The 21,831-nt window shown below is 37.4% G+C and overlaps 1 protein-coding gene across 4 annotated transcripts in view; it reads right to left on the reverse strand.

Moving 5' to 3' along the window:
- The window catches only part of LOC100373782 (ras association domain-containing protein 10-like), a 32,750-nt gene extending 21,567 nt beyond the window's left edge, over positions 1–11,183 (reverse strand). The window contains exons 1-2 of one of the 4 annotated variants that reach the window (XM_078011762.1): positions 11,092–11,183; positions 927–1,075 (exon numbers count right to left, since the gene is read on the reverse strand). The gene's annotated coding sequence lies outside the window, so the exon portion shown is untranslated. Of the gene's footprint in view, positions 1–926; positions 1,076–8,377; positions 8,641–11,091 lie in introns of those variants that run through there. The other 3 variants (XM_006820093.3, XM_078011767.2, XM_078011764.2) reach the window with 3 other exon arrangements.
- Between the last annotated feature and the right edge of the window lie 10,648 nt (positions 11,184–21,831).

Below are 21,831 nucleotides of genomic sequence, written 5' to 3' on the forward strand. Positions count from 1 at the left end.
GTGGTAATATCGGACTGTTTCCAATGTACTCGCGACAGGTACCACATTGATACCACTGCAGTGGTAAAATCGGAATGTCGCCAATTTTCTCACGACAGGTACCACACTGATACCACTGCAGTGGCAAGATCGGACTGTTTCCAATGTACTCACGACATGTACCACACCGATCCCACTGCAGTGGTAAGATCGGACTGTCTCCAAAGCACTCACGACAGGTACCACACTGACACCACTGCAGTGGCGCGATCGGACTGTCTCCAATGTACTCACGACAGCCTGAGGTACCACACTGATACAACTGCAGTGGTAATATCGGACCATGGCTGTAGGAAGCAAAAATTAGTTCGTCCGGCCATCCATCGGGGGCCGTGGGCCCCGAGGCGTATGATGACGTGGGCCGAAGGACCATGCCTGCTAGAGGGGGGCGTGCAGAAGTGGTCCGGCCATAGCCGGTACGGCCGATACGGTTCCTACGGCCTTGCGGACTGTCTCCAAAGCACTCACGACAGGTACCACACTGATCCCACTGCAGTGGTAAAATCGGACTGTCTCCAAAGCACTCACGACAGGTACCACATTGATCCCTCTGCAGTGGTAAAATCGGACTGTCTCCAAAGCACTCGCGACAGGTACCACACTGATACCACTGCAGTAGTAATATCGGAATGTTGCCAATGTACTCCCACTGAATTTATACACAATTACCCCGACACGCACCATACTGACCCCAGCGTGTTATTGCAGCGTAGTACTGGGCTATCCACAAGCACCATACGAAGCCCATCAGATGTTGTAAATTATCGCCCGGCTTCTCTAAGAAGGGACACAAGCACCACATTGAGAACAATGCCTACGCAAGCTGGATACTTTCACCGACGGTGCCATTGATTAAATTGTTAACCAATTAAATAAGAACTACTTACCATGCATTGAAATTGTTACATATGATAATCTAATTAACTTGCTACGATGTGCAGTCCTGTTCGAGTTAGTGATAATTATGCGAACATCTATTTGCGGCAGTCTTGCCCAATACTGACGGAATGGAGGATGCGATGTTTACCAGAATAACCTGATGAAAGATATGATCACAGAGAGTGTTCACAGCGCTATAAAAGGGACACTTCACAACAAAGAGGCGATCATGAATGGCCGTCATTTTGCAACCAAACAATATGAAGACTGTCAATTATGGTAGGTAGTGTGAAAAAGGTCATTGAATGGCCACGATGAGTTTGTAAATAACCTGAGTAATTGAATAAAGACAAAACCATAGGATTTCGAATAAAAGGAAGAACATTGGCAACACGAACTCTACCCTTTGGCGTTTACAACAAACAGTCTGCTGAAGTAGACTCGGCGTTAGAAATCTTCTTTTAATCTTAACCCGTGTCACTCAGAGCACCTGCTGTATAAATGGTATCACCCAAGCAATGCCCTGCATGCATGAATTCAACCTGTTGATCGCGCTTCAGAGCTGGTTAACTAGTAAACAAACCGCGCATCGCCGGCTAATTAACGTGTGATTGGCAACTACTGTTGTTTTCTTATTACTTAAAAATAATTGTTAACACAAATAAACATGCTCAATGGATGAAATATAATTTAATTTGATGGAACTCGTGACAACCATAGTCAATATTCCTTTTAGACCACATGCCGACCACATTAAACCTGTCCAGTCCGAGTCCAGTCGGAATGATCGCACACAAAATCGATATTCAGATGAAATCAAAATTCAAATATAACAGAAACCTATTGATAAAATAGCTAAAGACAATCGCATATTGTACTGCACACGAATCCAGCAGTTTAATTTGATCGAAGAATCGACAACACTTTTTAATTGCACGAAAAATTACAATATTAATGTTGAAAACCCGTAGTGCCTGGATGACTATTTTGAGCGGAAACCAGGTTTGTTTTTTCATGCTTTAGACCACTGCGTGGTATCCTTTAAGTACCGTAGGTATATTTTGGTCCTTGGTTTCTGGTCGCCAAATAAACATCAACCCGTTGAGAAACATGATTATTTTTGTTTAGATATTGTAAACAACGATTTGTTACATCAATGAACTTGCATATCGAAATATTTGTGATTTCGCGGATCATAACAGGAAGTTTACAAACTTCGGACTTTTTTTTATATAGAGGAAGGGCTTTGTCAAGTTTCAACAATACACAGTCAACTGTACGCTACTCACGTTGACGTCAAACACTGCAGACAACGACTGCAATACACTGACAATCAGTAATCATCCTGTTTCTTGTCATCTTGTCTCTTGAATTGTTATTTTAGTATCTCATCGTGAGAACCTAAATGCTGCGCTCTCTTAAAAACAACTTTAAAAACATTCCACTACTGTTGGCTGGAGTAGAACTTAAACACTCCATATTACACGAGTGGTGATAATTTAACGAATATCCGTGAACACGCACTGACCGAGTTCGCACTCAAACAATAGCCAGATTGTTCGCCAAGCTCGTAAAATGAACAGCATTTTAAGAAAGCCTATATAGTAAAATGGTTTATTGCGTAACATCCCAATGCATGCTGTGTAAGAACCAGGTCAACCCCAGCGTACTAAGCTGCACTCATGAGTAGCTTGATTTAACAAACTACATATGTACCTAGTTCATGTAAAGAATAACACAAAGGGTTAATGTATGTAATTCATAGTATCAAATCAAAGAATATTATTCATTCTGTTGACCAGGGCATATCAGTCATAACAAACTTCCGAAATCGCAGCATATTAAATATTTTCAGTTTCAATGAGCTGTAGTTTTGTTAGTAGGCCATTATATACAGTGCGTCATCAAAAGATTTACTGCGTTATTTGACATTTAGAAGAAAGTGAGATGGCTGTGTCGTGATACACGCATTGTATCTATGGAAAGTGCCTTTGTTTGTGACATACTTCACCGCAAGTAATCACACGTTGTTACATAATGTTTCATTGGTCATTCACAATGTTTGACTTTAATATATATATATACAATCCGATTGCTATAAATTGGATTCAGTAGATTACGAAATACCTAAATCAGATTGTAAATAAATGATACTTGTATAACGGACAATATATTATATTTAAATTTTAAACCAGATATCAATCTCCAGGCTCCAAGAAATCTATGTATACTGACTGTGACTAATCGTCGCTGGTGGCGCTAAAACGCATATGGATATCCACTTTGTAGATTTCTTATGCGTCTCGATTATTATTATATTACCAATAGTTCAAATATTAATAATGATATTAATAATTATCATTTATCTCAATTATTCGATGGTCAAGACCAGAAAAACAAATGGTACAGCCTCGTGTTTGGGTCAATGACACTGAATATTGCCCTTGCATTGTAAAATTTTTACTAATTATATTTCTAGTGTGTTGACTTACACGGGGTGTGGTGATCGGTATGGCTTTTAATGCACATGTAAACATTTCATTCCTATATAAGTCTGGTCCCAATGCACGGTCTTTTATTTCGACACAATGACATTCTTGCTTTGGTGTATTAGAATGAATGAAAATATTGACACATTGTAGCGACAAGGTCGGTTTAAGATGAGTGATGCGAGTCCAGGAGACGCCGATCACTCTTTGTTCTATGTCGACGAGGACCCAAGACCGAAGTATTCATGTCTGCAGCTTGCAATAATCTAACATGAAACATCTGATTGCGCCCACACGCAATAAATATGAAATATACATGATGTATTGCTGTGTATACACATATTTCAATTGAACCATTCACGGTATCACATTATAATGACACGTTCCGCACATATAGTTTATGATTTTCTCGATCGCTGCGATTTTTGAAAATTATTTTCTGTGCATACACATGTGCATACGTACATGTGTGTGTAGCAAGTTATACTTTTGACTGCATTTGTTTAGCACGACCTCCACGTGTTTCGTTCACTTGACTGAACGTAAACATATTTCATGTTGAATCCACTAAGTTAACAATAAACATCAAGTACAGTCACTGCCTGATTACTAGGTACGTCGAAGAATGAAAACACTCTGGCGAAATATATTTTCACACTTTGCATGCATGCATCTATATAGAGTGAGATGTACTCTATGATTAAGAAAAAAACTCCATTTAGTACGAAGTGCCTAGGGGTTGTATCGATTGTACTTGAAATAAAGGTGAGGGAAACGATACACAAATCATCTCAGAGTACGGACACTTGATCCACTTTGTTAAATACGAAAGGTTCTGTTTAGACAATAAATACAGTACGCGATACCCATGGGAAAAGCTCTTACCATGCCAAAGCAGGTATCCCTTCAAATATGTTTGCCGTTCTTCTTCGAATCCAACCTCTATGACAGACCTACATCATTAACCTCTTATAGTAATGTATTCAAATAGGAAACCAAACGATCGTAAATTTGAAGAAAATACCCACGCTGTATAATAAATGTTCAAATAGAGCCAAGTTGTTCACACATATCGTGTATATAATATAAAAGCAAATACAAGTAAAATTGCGAAGAAGTAAGCATGTAACTATAACAACGCATGCGTTCATAATAACGGATAATACAAATTTCGATGAGCACATTTCGCGTCAAGAAACAAATTTCATGTTAGTGGACATGTTAGCGACAGTTAAAAAGCCCGCTCCAGAAATTTTCCTTAGGATTTTTTGGCAGAAATAAAAAAAAAAACTGGAAGAAAATTATAATTGTATAAAAAAAATACGAGCACAATTATAATGAAAATTTTGAAATCAAAATAAAAAAAGGTCGCGCGCACCGGTTTTGGCATTGTTCGATTCGTACGGTGTCTCTGAAGTCGACCTTCCATGGCTAACCCTACGAACCCGTGCATGTTAGGGAAAGCTGCATTTGACCTCAGTTAAATTGAATGAATGAATGTGCTGGATCTATCAATCAATCGTTCTTTTGTAACAACAACTCACATCGATTTCAAATTTAAACAAATAGATTTTGTTGTCTTTTAATATGTTATAGATTTATTGACAGAAACATGCGATTCCGAGTTCTATTTCCCTCCCCGAAAACGAACCACAACAACTGACTTCGTGTTTTATTCACCATGGAAACGCACCAGAGCACACGCCACTGTGTTTGATTTCGTCGACAGTAATACAGGTTTATAGTGGGAATTCTGGGAATGGTGAGGCGACGGCCCAATACCTGAAACATGGCTGGTGAAGATGCGGTTTTTGAAAATAAATTGACCAGTGGGGTAGGTCGTTAGAATTTAAGGGTATATTAGAATTTTGCTAATTACTTACACGGTAATTACACGGCGATAATAGTTGTATTTTATTTTATCTTAGTGACCCACCCAAGTAATGCTCCACCTAATATAGTCAGTGTCAATGTGATCACCTCATTCAAGTATTAATTTGTCTCATTCTCAATTTGAAACATTAATGGGAATGTGTTTCTAGGACTGTTCGATCTATTCAGTTCACAACCGCGCCCTTGCATTAATCCACGAGTATTGTTAAAGCATACTGTATATTTAATAACCCATTCGTTATTTATTCAGGCGTGACAACATCGAGAATACATGACACAGTATCATATCAACAACTGACGAGTTAAGCTATATTTTAGGGTCACTATCAGAAAACAAAAATATGCTGAAAAGTGAAGTTGTTTCACCCTTTATACATAGCGAAACGCGTACTTGGAGTGAGTTATAAGCGTCATACACGCAATACCAACTGAACATAGATATATCAATGCATTTGTGGGTCAGGGCGATTGGTGACAGACTTGTTCGCATCCCATTTGAAATACGTGCTAAAACTGCTAATTGCAATGCAATATTATGAGTACGCGAAGTTTGAGTTGACTGCATCTCGAGCCGGTTTAATCGTCACAAAACGACGACTTCAAAACTAACGGAATGATGTTATGTTTCAAGTTCGGCAAATATTGCAGCGATTTACATCAGTGATTTTGCACAGTGTATGAATTTACGTTTGTTTCATGGTCAAATACCGACTTGATCGTCCAAGACATGATTTATAGCAAGCCCTTTCACCTGTGAACCTCGTTTCTGCCAATGCTATTCTTTACATAGCCTTCGGCGTGGGTAACTTTTCAATGAAATCATTATTGTACATTTACATGTCCACTCAGAAAACAAGATAAAACAACTTCTTTAACCGTAAAATGTAACATCATTCTTTACAACCAGTCATGAGTAGAGGGAAAAAAATAATTCATTGACCTATGGCTCGACAGAATCGACTATGTATTGACAACACGCGTGAATGCGGCGTTCACCGTGAATTCCCTAGATAAATTCACATAACGATGAATGTAATGCAAATGTGAACTTCATCGACATTAATATATTCCGATTCGACGAGTAAAAAGAGCTTTAGAGTAAATAGCAATGTACTATATTAGTTTAAGACCGCTACGTTTCAATGCATACGTTCAGATGAACAAAATGATCACTAACTAAAGTAGACAAAACATATAAGTAATTTTGCGCATGCTCCGTTTGAACTATTTGTCTCACCATATTATATATTATTATTTGCGTCATGTTTTTTCACAATTCTTCGTAATATGACTTTTAATGATCTGGTTCTTCAGATTACCCACAGAGTGAAGTATGTCTCTTTCAATGTCTGGTTCTTCAGATTACCCACAGAGTGAAGTATGTCTCTTTCAATGTCTGGTTCTTCAGATTACCCACAGAGCGAAGTGTGTCTCTTTCAATGTCTGGTTCTTCAGATTACCCACAGAGTGAAGTGTATTTCTTTCAATGTCTGGTTCTTCAGTTTACCCACAGAGTGAAGTGGGTCTCTTTCAATGTCTGGTTCTTCAGTTTACCCACAGAGTGGAGTGGGTCTCTTTCAATGTCTGGTGTTTCAGTTTACCCACAGAGTGAAGTGCGTCTCTTTCAATGTCTGGTTCTTCAGATTACCCACAGAGTGAAGTGCGTCTCTTTCAATGTCTGGTTCTTCAGATTACCCACAGAGTGAAGTGCGTCTCTTTCAATGTCTGGTTCTTCAGATTACCCACAGAGTGGAGAGTATCACTTTCAAGGTCTGGTGTTTCAGTTTACCCACATAGTGAAGTGGGTCTCTTTCAATGTCTGGTGTTTCAGTTTACCCACAGAGTGAATGGGTCTCTTTCAATGTCTGGTTCTTCAGATTACCCACAGAGTGAAGTGTGTCTTAGGTTCCCCATCAAAACAGACATTGGATTTCCAAGAGTTACTAAGTGAACATCAAGTGGCTATTTGCATCGGTGTAATGTGCTGAAAAATTTTCTTAATAAACATTATCCCAATAATGATGAGAAACGTCTTACAATGTATAACGACCTCAATGAACGCAGCCGGTACGTAACTTGTTTACGCTAGCTCTAACACATGCTTTGTGCTACAATACAATTGATCAGCGCTAGCCGAGACAACACTACTCGCTGAACTGGAGGTAAATTTCAAAAGATCTAATTTTATTAAAGACACATTAAAGACCTCAATGTTGCTACTGTTATTTTGACGGACAAGTCTTATTGAAAGAAACCAGAATCTTTCTAGGTCAATAATTAGTTTGACATTACGTGCAAAGCTAAGAAGCCATCTCAGGACATTTCGAATGTATGAGGCTATTGAAAGGCAACCATAATATGTTTGAACCTTATGAGTCACTGCTCCCACCGTCACTTTAGCTACACTTGTTAAGTTGATAAATTGACCATGCACCGTTTATAGATCCAGGGCTGGGTTTGTAATTAATATTGACGTCATCAGGTAAACATCATAAGAAGGAAAATGTAGATTCCCCGCAAAAGAATTAGAAAAAAACAACCACCAGACTGGAAAGAAAAGACAGTTTGGCAATTTGAATACGTTTACAGGGGAGCTGTGTCATAATTTTTACCAGTAATTTATATTCCGGCACGACTACCCCAAGTACCGCGATTTACTGCGTATATCACGTTACGATGACTTCGAAATTAGAATTCATTTTAATCTGCTTAATCTATTCACAAAACGTATATTTCATAGTGATATTAAAATTTAACTGGTATTTAGGTCAGATGTTTTACTTTCAATATCCCACTTGTCTGACACTTGTTTGTAAACATCACTCAGAAACACCTTTACTTCACAACAAAAGATGAATACATTGAATAATTGAAACTGTGTGTTAACTTTTCTAACGAAGGGACTCGTTTGGTTAAGGTGTGATTCTCAAAGTGGATACAGTGTCATAAATGTTTACAGCGTATATGGATATTGCGTGGGCACCCGCCCTGCCAATACCGTCAACGTTGCAATTCAAAACAAAAATACAATTCGATTCATTCATCCTCTAAATAAAATCGAGGACTAATATACTTACAATTCAGTTTACTGAACATGGGGAGTAGTAAAAAGGCACATACATAGAAGCCACACAGAGACCGGATAAGAAAGCTCGTCCGCTTGGTAAACTGCAGCCAACAATCAATGGTGCTGTTTTTAAGCGCAACACAGTCCAACGCGTATGAGTTTACCGATGTACGTGAATATTTTCTCCAAATACAGAGACAGCGGACCACTGCTTTCATCTATCTTCGTTTGGCGATGCGGTGACAACAACAATGGCGTTATTACCAATTTGCTGACACCAATGCCAATATGCAAATGAAGGTTATAAGCGAGTACTGTATTGGGTAAAAAAAAGAACAAAGCTCTGTGGTACGTGTTACAATACAACGGTTGTATAGCTATAGTGTCCATATCAATGCTTATCTGAAACAGATGTCCTCGCAAAACATTACTCTATTTAATACTGCGGAGGATTGGGGTCACTTCTAATAATTCAACAATTGTCAACTAAGGCTTAGATCTTTGGTATTATGTTGCCAAGTCATACGTTGTTGTGTAAATTGTTACTCAGTGAATAGGTCTATATAAACTGTACTGGTAAATTCACACTTGTCTAAATAGCTGATAATACACCATGTATGATGTGTCAATATTTGTCCTATTTGTATGTCTTGCACTCTGGGTTAATAGAAAGCGATACTGTGTTGATGGTTAGAATTGGGTTTTGAGAGCGACTTTATAAAAGAGTGTCAGTGGCGCGTATTGGTCAACATCGCCAATACCCACAACGCCGATTGTTTTGCGCCGTGTACGAACATAGCATATGGAATTGGGGTCAACATCGATAATTCCCGGTTTAAGCAAATAGGATATAAAAATAATTGGTTTGGGGATTTGTTTCATTGCAATGTCTGCTTGTATATTAAGCTAGGTAGATTAGAGCATTTTCACTCAAATACTCGACATCTGGTCCTCATTTGCATATTTCTCCCCTATTGGTGTAATAAATATGCATAATCGTATAACATATTGAAATTATTACTACACCATTAAAAAGTATTCCTATTTCAAGTTTATTACCAATATAAATGTTTGTTTACCAATTTTGTGTTGTACCAGTGAGCTTTATTCCAGTTGTTCCATTTTACATGGCTTGATGGCGTCAGTGCCGGTTTAGCAATACTACAGTTAGCGAAAATATTTGTTTTTAAATTCTACGAACTCTCTCTCTCTCTGACCCTTCCTTTTATATGATGTAATGCTAGTAGCATTGTCAAGCGCATTATTATTATTATTATTATTATTACACAACTCATATTCACGTTATAGTTAACTAGTAAAATTGGGAATGATAACCATGAATCACCAGCACATGGCAACACACTAGTTAATAATACCATCTACTACATTATAGTCGTAATTTATATTACAATTAATTTACTGCGCATGCGTACTATTACCATCTGATGGCCACTGTGATCCGGTGCGTGCAACACAGATGTGAAGCAGTGGCAAATATTTATAAATAGCGAACATTTTAAATTAGTTCCAACAAGTCTGCTCCATTTTCAAACCATGATCACATGCAAATCCGTATTGTTCTGTCTTTATAAAAACACATTAGTTTTGTGACGAGCATATATAGCAGCAAATTAAATCTAAAGTTAAATTTTATCTATAAGAAAAGAATTATTATGCACTCGTCACTCGTGACATTACTGGATTTCCCCCTGGTGATATTATCGATTCGTACATAGTCGAATTAACGGAGGGTTGAGCATGAACTCCGTTCTGTTACAAACTGAAAGTAATAGGCGTAATATGCACCAGTTATTTTATTTGAAGTAGTCGTTAATTGCCTTTTGGGTTGGAAACCGGAGTGAAAGCGTAATAGAAATGGGATAACAAGAATCCAGGGTGAAATCGTATGCTAAATATTCAAGTGTGTTATATCTTGCAGATGACTTAGCATGTGTCATTCTGATATTCTCTTTATTTTGCTGTAAGTAGATATTTGTTGCGTAGTGAAAACTGTTCTTGCGTTGGTCAATAAAAGCCTAGTACTCTTGTTTGCTCTTGGACAACTACACTTTCGCGGAGTAACTAGAAAAAATCATGGCATTTCTCACTGCTGTACATGCGGGAAGTTTGCACTATTAGCAAGGCTGGATCTAAAACTACAACTCAATCACTGGTCTGGTCAAAATGGGACAGAGAGGAGTATTTCGCTACTAGGATCGATGGGAATCATTTTATATTCACTGTCTCGCAGACCGAATTGTCTAGGCTCCTGTAAATCTGATCACACTAGATACGAGATAACATTAAGGTGGAACGATGTGTATTTATATGATTTCCTGTCAACAACTATCTTAAAGTGTCTTCGTCAGAAAGCATTACCCCCCTCCCCCATGCACACTACCATAAAGTTTGCGCTAAGTAAACTTACCATAAAATTAACCGTGTTTTACTTTTAATTGCTTGCTAATACACATAAATGACAAGGCAAATGACCATTGAAGTCCGCCTTATGCAAACGTGTTATGTAGTGTCTTGAATAACACTCCTTATTTACGAGCGCATTGCTAGTATTCATTGGTTCAACAATACCATATTTTGATAATCTGTGGGAAACTTAGCTCCTCTTATTACCAAAATGTCATTTTCCTTCGAGTAAATACAGATTATCATGTGATTTGCGTACTCTAGAGATTATTTATCTCATGTTTTGAAAAGTATACATACCAGTTGAAGCGAATCTTGGACAGATTGGGTGCGATCACTGAAGCATACGAGGGATCTACAGAGCCTGGGAACAACACTGTCTTTAAAAACTGGCTAGTATTCAACTCACAGCAGGTCAATACGTGATTTTCTCAAAGCAGACACAGTATTGAAATCTTTATATTGAGTATTTACGGCATGTAGATGACGCCCATAATCTTTTAGGATGCTAGTGTCTATGCTGATTCTTCACTTTTTCTTATATATTGTTTAGCAATTGACGTAATCTCCACTATTCCTTGTGACTTGTTGTCGAAGCATTATATAGCAGGTCAGTACAGTGGCCCCAGCGGACATTCACTAGTTGGTGCTATCTGTTCCAGTGCACAGCACAGTATCGCATGCAAACTTTACTAAAACAGTTAAACGTTCGTCGACTTCGCCCTTTTCTGCTTCTAGCTATAGCTATCAATAGTTTTAGCTCAAAGCAGCAACTGATCACATTCGTAACCATCCAAGTGCAACAAACTAACCAATTCAAAGCATTACCGTAGCCCAATTATTTTGCGCTGTTTCCCCTCTCCATTTATTTGCCCCTTTCATTGTTACCAAGTGAACTGCACTCATAAATCACTGAATTACCCAATACCATAACTTGGTACCTTTATGCAAATGTCAACCCAGCCTCAGGACACTGTCATGTATTCCATTATATTACACAAAACAAATCCTAATTTTAGGATCCCGCCTGTAGACTATTACAGTTGAAGGCACAAAAATCCATTTACTAATAGAAGGGAGCAGGCATTCACTAAAAATGATAAATAGTTATATCTTCATAGATTTCACATTTGCCTTAAAGAATGGTGTTCTTGTTAGAGTTGACACGAGTAAGTAATTCAATATTTGACCTTACGTATTATTTATATTTACATGTTTTATAATGTGGATCAAATGACGTAATTAGTATGTTAAATGTTTACATGGTCATGGGCATTGCAATCACAATATCAAGGATACCGAGTGTGTGCACAAGAATCACATCTAAGCGACAACAATTGACTGTGTGTTATCTAGACCCGGATAACTATTAGCTTTATTCCATTACACGTACGAGCTATCTACGTGAAATGTACACTCCCTGGACTCGAGGTTCCGTAGAACACACTGTGTTCTTATGGTAATATGAACAAGACTCAACACAGTGGACAGACAATCTACCTTCAATTTCACGGTTAATGAATTTGGTATTAACCGTATCCGTGACCTTGACAATGCGCTTATTTCCCAACAAAAGTCAAGTTTAAAGAAAGCAGGAACAGTTGGACAAATGTCATCTAAAAACACGCGTTTTTCAATATATTTACAATAGCAGTCAGTCCTTGGCCATCTTTGTCTATTATGTGTCTGCAATCTATTGAGTCTGGGTACTTGTCCTGAAATAATGGTTGCCCCTAGAACCAACCACTGAGTAACAAGGTGACAAGATGGTACACAGGTGGATTCAAATTATTTGCTACCCAGACTGTTTCGCACTTTATTCGAACGAAAATTAATACTTCACTCTCATTGACTACCTAGTTATACATATAAAACTTAATATAGTTACAAGTGACGGATGGTCTTACCAATACCATCAATATGGTAAATACATGTAGTTGTATCAGATGTTCGCGTGGTAGATAATCCGAGTAATCTAAATACTGAATGACAAATGAACTCCCGATGCACGATTTACCGTCGCGAATAACGGCTAGCAGAGAAACAAGATATGTGTGCCTGTGTACCACATAACGCTCTGCGTCACACAATACAAACACGATACTGAGTACGAATGCGATTCACGTATCTATTTCCAGAGTATAATTAGTTCAGTTTTAGTAACAGTAAAATAGAAACAGCCAATTTGTCAATACAAACATATGAAGGCACGCCACGCCACGCCACGCATTGGAATTTTAGATGATACCAAACTAATACAGCCGTAGTCGTATGAATATCACTGCTAAACAGTGTTGTTTCACGGCCGATACGAATATTTTATTAAAAGAAGACTATTTGACTAAGTCTACTATTATATTAATATTGTTTCAATTTGCAGTTATATGACATAAACGCGGTATAAATTTGCGCAATTTGAAAAAGCTAACTGAAATTAAAAGTCATAATACTGAAGTTATTTGATATGCTGCTAATATAACTTACCAGTTTTCCAGTAAACGTATATACCACGAATCGAACTCAAAATAACTGTTTCTATTTTCAAAAGCTTGGCATACTGAACGAGCAGAAACTGGTCGTAAAACATTTTGGCGTCGACTTGAACTCCAACTAACCGTTTATTTACTAGTTGTGAATGTTTCAACATAAAGCCATAATTTTTACGACAGTGGGCTTTGTTTGTCATCTTAAAAAAGTAAAGCAGGTATTGGAGAAACGAGGGACGCCTTGGGTGGCAATGATAATAACGTGTCACATGACTAAACACTCGAGTAGTTTGGAACACTGAGAACTAACCCACGTCGCACGCCGCATGTTACACACGACCCATCTATCACGTAAAACCACTCCTTTTAATAGCCCACAAACATTTGATCATAAACTGTGAACTTTGCGACCCCAATGAGAACTTCTAATATATTACAGAGAGGCCCTCACCAAACTGGTTATTCATCAAATACTGCATAAAGCTCATTTCTATTCAGATCGTTACTTCAGAGCTAGCATTAATAATAAATAATAATAATAATAACTTTATTTAATTAAGCGCAACAATTCCAACATATGAAGATCAAAGGCGCTGATACAATAAACAATCAGTCAAATATTAAAAGCACATTTAAATAAGTGCGTTTTCAGTCTGGATTTAAAAATGTCTACTGAAGGACTAGAACGAACAGACAGAGGTAATTCATTAAAAAGTTTAGGACCTAAATTTTCAAAAGCACGGTCTTTGTATAACACCTTGGACTTTTTACTACACACCTGACGAGTTTTAATAAGAAACTTTGATTCAGATCTTAAACTACGACTAGGTACATAAAATTCGATTAATTCACATAGATAATTTGGGGCAAAACCATACAAAGATTTGTACACTAGTAAAAGTAATTTGAAATTGATTCTTTGTACAACTGGTAACCAATGAAGTTTAATAAAAATGTCTGTAATGTGGTCATATTTTCGAGCACGAGTGACAAGGCGGGCTGCTGCATTTTGTACACGAATAAGAGGTTTTATCTTAGTTACAGGGAGACCAGACAATAATGAATTACAGCTGTCTAAGCGAGAAGATATGAATGCATGTACCAACTTTTCAGTATCAGATTGGGATAATGATTTACGAATACGATTAATATTTCTTAGACAGCATTGCCTTCTGTGATGAACACACTTACTGAAACCTCTTATAGAATGTGTGTGTAAAAAAATTAAACGAACCCACAGCAAGAAAGTGTTCTATTTACTACGAAATATATCGTCAACATGGCGTCATCGACCATATGTGTGACGCACGCTAATGTAATGCACATTATCACAAATAAGACGTTAAATTATCTCTCTTTACAAAACGGTGAGTGAGCGCGTTGATGATACGTTTGTTATCCTTGGTATTTTAAGAAACCACATTTTACCAGTAGCATTTCGATGTTTATTACGAAATTTATAAGGAATAATCATTGTTGTAAAAATGTTCCTAAGTTAATACAGATGTATTACACGTACACATGCTATGGGAACACGCTCAGGTCATACAGTCTAAAATGAATCGTACTAAAGGAAGGCAACAGAACATATGGCCTAGAATAGATATATGAATACGCTGAGTGATAGTGGTCAAGAATGTATTGAACTATGGGCGCACTCACAGATCGTACGGTCTAGAATGGTCCGTACTAAGGGAAGGCAACAGAACATATGGCCTAGAATAGATATATGAATACGCTGAGTGATAGCGGTCAAGAATGTATTGAACTATGGGCGCACTCACAGATCGTACGGCCTAGAATGGTCCGTACTAAGGGAAGGCAAACAGAAATACGGTCTAGAATAGATATAGGAATACGCTGAGTGATAGCGGTCAAGAATAAATTGAACTATGGGTGCACTCACGGATCATACGGTATAGAGAGGATCGTACTAAGGGAAGGTAAACTAAGCATACGGCCTAGAATAGATGTGGAACCACACAGAGTGATGGCGGTCAAGAATGAATTGAACTATGGGAACAGGCACAGAGCATGCGGTCTAAAATAGATATGGGAACACACAGAGAGCAGTGAGGCGGTCTAGAATGGATCGTAATATGGAAACACACACACAGCATATGGCCTGGAATGGATCGTACTATAGATTATTCTGCGCTTTGGTTTGCAATTATAGAACATTTGGATAAAATCACGAATATGTATGTCTGTCATAACATTACGCCTGAATGACGTCAGGTCGGTTTTGGTGATGTAAATAACACCTACTCGTGAATCAACACAGTAAAATGAACCATAATCTCTGAAAACATAACGAAGTTGTCGAAAAAAATGAGTAGGTAAAGATGGTTTTAACTTGTAAATCAGGTAATATCGGTATTGAAAGGTATTTGCAGTACATACAAATATTGCTTCTAACCAGTGTGCTAATCTTGTTCATATTATTTTAAGCACGTTGCCTTAATACTCAGTTTATTGGGTGTTGTTTACACGTCAAATTGTTGTGGCTGGTGTATTATTCGGTGTCATGTACACTGCTACAACTAGTACACGCGCTGAGGTACGATAGCATATTCAGTAAACAATACTCGGGGATCATATTTGATGACGTTGCTTCTCAATATTTTACTGATACTTATAACATATTTATTAGGTAGATGAATATTGAAAAGAAAAAACAACCTGTGCTATAATTCAATCTCTTCATTATTCATATCCAGGGCCGCAGAAAATTCAAAAACTTATATTGACGCTTGACTCGAAATTGTAACCAGGTCATTCGAGTTGTACAGGAAACCAATATTGGATCCTAGTATTCGCCCATTGTGATGTATAATACACACGTACTGTGACCTTTGTCTCAAGACTTCACAATGTAGCAAGGTCTTGGGAATCGCACGTGGAACATGTGTGTACATTTTCATGGCACTGGCTATTTGCTTCTATGCAGTTAAAATATAAAACACGTAAACACATGCTGTGACCTTGATCTGTTGTCACTAAACGTTGTTGTGTCGTGTGGGTGAAATATGCAACATTTGTGACAAGTTTGAAGTCTGTAACTATATATTAATAATAAAATGTGTAACGAGTGTAAAATTGATATGAGTACTATTATTCAGTTTGCATTGTGTTTAAGTTGTATGGTAATAATCGAAACATACTGTATACACCACATTTATCTACGAGGTCACGTGTTTTTTAAATCATAATTTACCCCATGTCGTGTTATTTTTTGTTTTATATCTGATTTCATACATACTGTTTACACGTGGCAGCTATTAATATTTTTACATATATTATCAGGATTCATAGAGGCATGAGATCTACTGGTATACTACGTTTGAAATATCTAATCATGCGAGAAACCCGCGAGAGTTCATACAATCCTCTCAGAAATTCACCGCTAGGTGGCGATATCTGTATGTACGAATTACTGTATTAAAAATACTTTATTCCGCTTGGAATTTATTTCCGCTATTTTCGCTGAAGGTGTGATTCAGTGAAAATGCAGTGAATATACCTTTTTCCCTATATTTCACATTCAACTTATCAAAAATCAGTGAAAATAAATTCCATAAAAAAAAAAAAAAAATAACCTTTTTTTAGCGAAAATTAATTTCAGATAAAATAAAGTAATTTACAGTATATCTGTATTACATATTACAAGTCGTGTTAATAAGACAGGGTTTTGCATCATATACTAAACATTTACCAATTAATTCAACCGAGCTAACTACATGGTTCTTGTTCTGAAAACTGAGCAGGTCGCGAGTCGAATCCAAGACACAACCCGGATATTGATGCATGTTTCCGGAATAACGTTTATGCATATACAATGATAACACGTAACAAACGTAGTTACTAAACAGCAACTACTCCCGCGCAACTACCATGACGCCCAATTTCCATAATTAAAACATATGATAACAGAATGAGTGGTTACGTAACAAGTAACTACACCCTTTGCATCAATATTTACCCATATGAAGTTCGGTAATGTTGTAAAATACACCAGAAAAAAGAACTAAGTGTTTTTGTGACGTAGTGACTTTATGAACGCTATGTAAATTAATAAAGCACTGATACGCCAATACAAGTCTTAGATCAGGGACATATATTTTAAATGTAGAGGTCACAGTGTGTGCATCCAACAAAAATAAAAGTGGGCAGTAGTATTCAGCTTGGGGTTGCTTGATGGCGCAATGTGAGGAAATGTCACCCGGAATAATGATTGATAGTACATTCGTCTCTGATTATTACGTCGCAACGATAAGTCCAGAGTTCAATTCATACCTGCAGACATCAAAGACCAAAATAAAGTATTTCACAGACGCAGTGAGAATGCCTAGCCACTGACCCAGGTATAGTCACTGACATATGTGACTCGGAAAACTTTGTTCTAGTTGTAAAGTAGTGTCACATTGTCAGCTGTGATGCTGGATTGTACATGTGCTTGAAATAATACAAAATACTTTCCAGTCTGTGTTGTATATGGAAAGCCTCCATTGTGAACATTGTCAGGCACATATTACTAACACCACTGACCCGAGCTTAAAATACAGCTTTTGCTAGTAAAATGGTCTTTTTGGTAGGATTATATGGTATTTCGCCGGGAACAGGAATAATGAGAACCATGGTATCCATGGCAATATGTAGTACTACGGTACTCGATTTGACTACCAAGTGTCAAATGAGGAACGAAAATTGGTGTACTTATGGCAGCTGAAAATGAAAATGTTGAAGTGGTGTGATAATAATAAAAATATACTGTATACACTACGTTTATGTAAGAGGTCACGTGTTTTTTAAATCATAATTTACCCCATGTCGTGTTATTTTTTTGTTTTATATCTGATTTTATACATAATATTTACACGTGGCAGTTATATCTATTTTTACATATATTATTAGTATTCATAGAGACATGAGATCTACTGGTATACTGGTTTGAAAAATGTCATCCTACGAGAAACCCGCGAGAATTCAGATTATCCTCACACAAAATCACCGCTAGGTGGCGATATATTGTTACCTGTATGCGCTCACATTTATTGTTGACTGTATCGGTTTATTGGGAAATTAACGTAGAACGATTCTTCATGGATTGGGATCAATTGTGTGTTCTCTCCTGGCTGAGATATACCACGAATTGGAGATGCCAATTGAGGTGTAATGCCCTAATATTATACATACAATGATCATGTCACCGATAAACTAGTCTTTGATTTCATGTCAAAAGTGCCCAACGCCTGGAAGATTTGAATGCCACCATTGTCTGAATTTTCCAACATAGTATTCAATTGGTCAATATTCTCAATAAAAAACAACAACTTATAATGCATACCCTGCATACCCCAACTTGACAAGAGAAATATGTTTTAATACTTTGTTATTCCTTAAGACATGCTTTGACGTCTTTTTACATGGGCTTCAAAATAATAATCTTTTCCTGACTAATACCCTCTATACATACTAATATATAATAAATTATGGTTGACTGAATCAAATGATAAAATCCATGAATGCAAAATAAAATCTACTCTTTAATTTGCTCAAATATTTTTGAATCATGACATGTAGTATAAATATGTTATAAATCTTACCATAATCCCTGTGAAACACTGTCTGACACTCTTGTATTAAATATCGATGTAATAATTTTATTCAGCGAGTTCAGTAAGGTCATTCCGCTGCAATTATGTGGATCACGCAAGCTACCCTGTTTGTGTACTGCAACAATTATATCTTTAAACCATTCGTTTGGAAAGACTCCTGCGTCAAAAATAGCATTCAAGATGAACATTTGGCAGACTTATAGAAATCTTTGGTAATGCCTTCTAGTACAGGGGATTTGTCATTTTAATATTTTATTCAAGGCATTGGACATTTCGTTTCGTCTCCTCTTAAAATATGGTCAATACGATCATCCTAAATTCTATTCTACTCTGCGTTTCCCTTACTGGAAATTACATGACTAAAAATATATTCCCTCTTATTCGACATTATCTTTTCCATAAATATGTGTTCTTTCCTCTCGTCCTATTTAACCGGTGAGTACCTATATAATGCTATAACAGCTTCTCCAGTTATGTTATTGACCAAATATAGCAATAACAATAACAATCAGTCGCCAACATAAAAGCTAGAAATCTTTTGATACAGTGACGTAGTAGCTATAACATCAGTCCACCACACTGGCCCCCTATTTACATGTCCAAATCTCTGGAAAATAAGGTGAATTTTCAACACACAGTTTGAGCAAACTAGTCCCTGAAATATTTTACAGTGTGTCTCTTAATATCAAAGTTGTACTTCCTATAAATATTAATAGTTAGGCAATTGATTCCCCAAAATACTCAGCTGTTGAATATAATATCCTTATTTCATTTCAACCGTCTTCGTTTACTGGTTATTCAGACAGTTTCAGGCCGAAGTTGTTCTTTCATGGTGAACCTGCATGAGATAATCAGTATTTGATGAATTTCCTACAAAACCCATCACGATTGCTGCTTGTATATGTTAGATGTAGATGAACAACAGGACGATGATCAATTCAGAAAACACGATCTGGATGTACACCTGATAAAATGATTTTGTAATCACCTACCACTCATTGTATTCTCTCATCTATCACCTGCTTAGCGTAGTCAGTAAAATGATTGCCCCACAACTTGGCTGATCAAAAGAAACGAAGTTCAAGTACAAAAATTACCAAGTCTCTTTTTTTAGAAACCATAACCCTTTTAGAAAACAACGCCCAAATTATAACTGATGTTCAATTAAGAATGTCGAACGTTAATTAACAGTTAACAGGTTGCCTGTAACTCGAAGTTCAATTAACTGTTAATTAAAGCAGGATTTACTGACTCGAAGTTCAATTAACTGTTAATTAAAGCTTGGGCCACTAAACGTAAACGTTAAACAAGAACAACATATATATATTGCTTGTAACTCGAGATCCGGTTTATTTTTTAGTTGAACATCGAGTTGGCATTTGGACTCCGTTTGTAAATGTGGGTGTGCGTTCTAAAACTGTCTGATGGACCAGTAAATGGAGACAGTTTAGTCGTTTCCAAAAAGACCTCCAGAAGTTTCAGACCCGTGCTATTCCATTTAATATTCAATGGAAAGTCTATATGCTTGTGTCAACTACCAGTAACATCCCTTTAGGTTGTATTAGATTTACTTTAGTGTATGAAGCTCGTTCATAGATTGTAAGCCAATCTGCAATTTTGTCAAAATCCCGAACACGAGTCACGAACATTTCAAAGTTAGTTTAACCGCTTGACTGTTAGCTTTTCCGTTTGCGATTACAATAACTTAGATGTTCTCATAATTTTGGACATGGTCATGAATGGTTTCGATGGCTAAAACATAAAGTCGAGCTCGAGGAGATCCTAAACATCCTAGTTTATTCCCCCAACGTATTGAAAGGTGGCGCGAGGGCGCTATTTATGAGAATGAAAGATTAAGTATTGGAATAAATCAATTTAGTAGAGGAGATAACCGTGCCCGAAACTTAATGCATGTAGCAACTAAAACAGATAAGTGAGATGGATTCTGCCAAGGCAAGGATGCCTAAGGGTGAACTGGTGATATTGGCAAAATCGATGGCATCACATAGACTGAATAGATTGACACTAGTACTGCGGCATATCAAAAGTGAGCCCCTACTTCGTCAGGAGAAATTTTCGTGTCAAAAGTGGCCTGATCTCCTAGGAGATCGTTCGAGTAAATACGAACACAGTGAATTTTGCTGTGGGTTGGTTATGACGACAATGTGGGAGCACGAGATTAAAGACCGACATGGTATATACGCAGGTGCGGGCGGAGTCAAGTCTATTATTCAAACAATGAAAACCTCGCCTACAGCAACTAGTACCTCGGAGGTTTGCGTTCATATCGCATCATTTCTTAATGTTTTGTGCATTTGTCTTTGACATCGTCATCCTTCAAAATGGAATAATTTAATGAGTTCTTCGAACAAATGTTAAATTATATAGTGGCTGTTCGCGATGTGTGCTCACCCCCATACGTTAAATCTTCTTTCTTTGGAAGCAAGGTGACACCCACTGTGGAGTTTACAATTGCTTGTACAAGTCACGTGCCATTTTACTTATCTCATCGGGGTCAGCAGTTCGAATCTCATCGGGGTCACCAGTTCAAATCTCAGTGGTGTTACCTGTTTGAATCTCATCGGGGTCATCAGTTCGAATCTCAGTGGTGTTACCTGTTCGAATTTCAGCGGGGTCACCAGTTCGAATCTCATCGGGGTCATCATGTCGTTTGTGATGTACAATCGATTTTTAGGCCCGTTACGTAGGTCAAAAAAGAAAGCGTTACAAATGTCGTTGGATGAAGGAGTTACGCATACGCATATTAGCTCCCTCCTCGGGGAAGGTCACTTACAGAAATCTACTAACGCGTATGCAAGGCACCAAACATTATGTTTTAAAGTGAGCGACTGATCTATTTTTGACATTTTCAAGAATCAAATCTGTATTGATATACTAATAATGCATATAATATGATATGTTGCAATGATAGGTTT

The sequence above is a fragment of the Saccoglossus kowalevskii genome, chromosome 1 (assembly GCF_978046115.1).
Source record: "Saccoglossus kowalevskii chromosome 1, keSacKowa6.1, whole genome shotgun sequence".
Taxonomy (NCBI): Eukaryota; Metazoa; Hemichordata; class Enteropneusta; family Harrimaniidae; genus Saccoglossus; species Saccoglossus kowalevskii.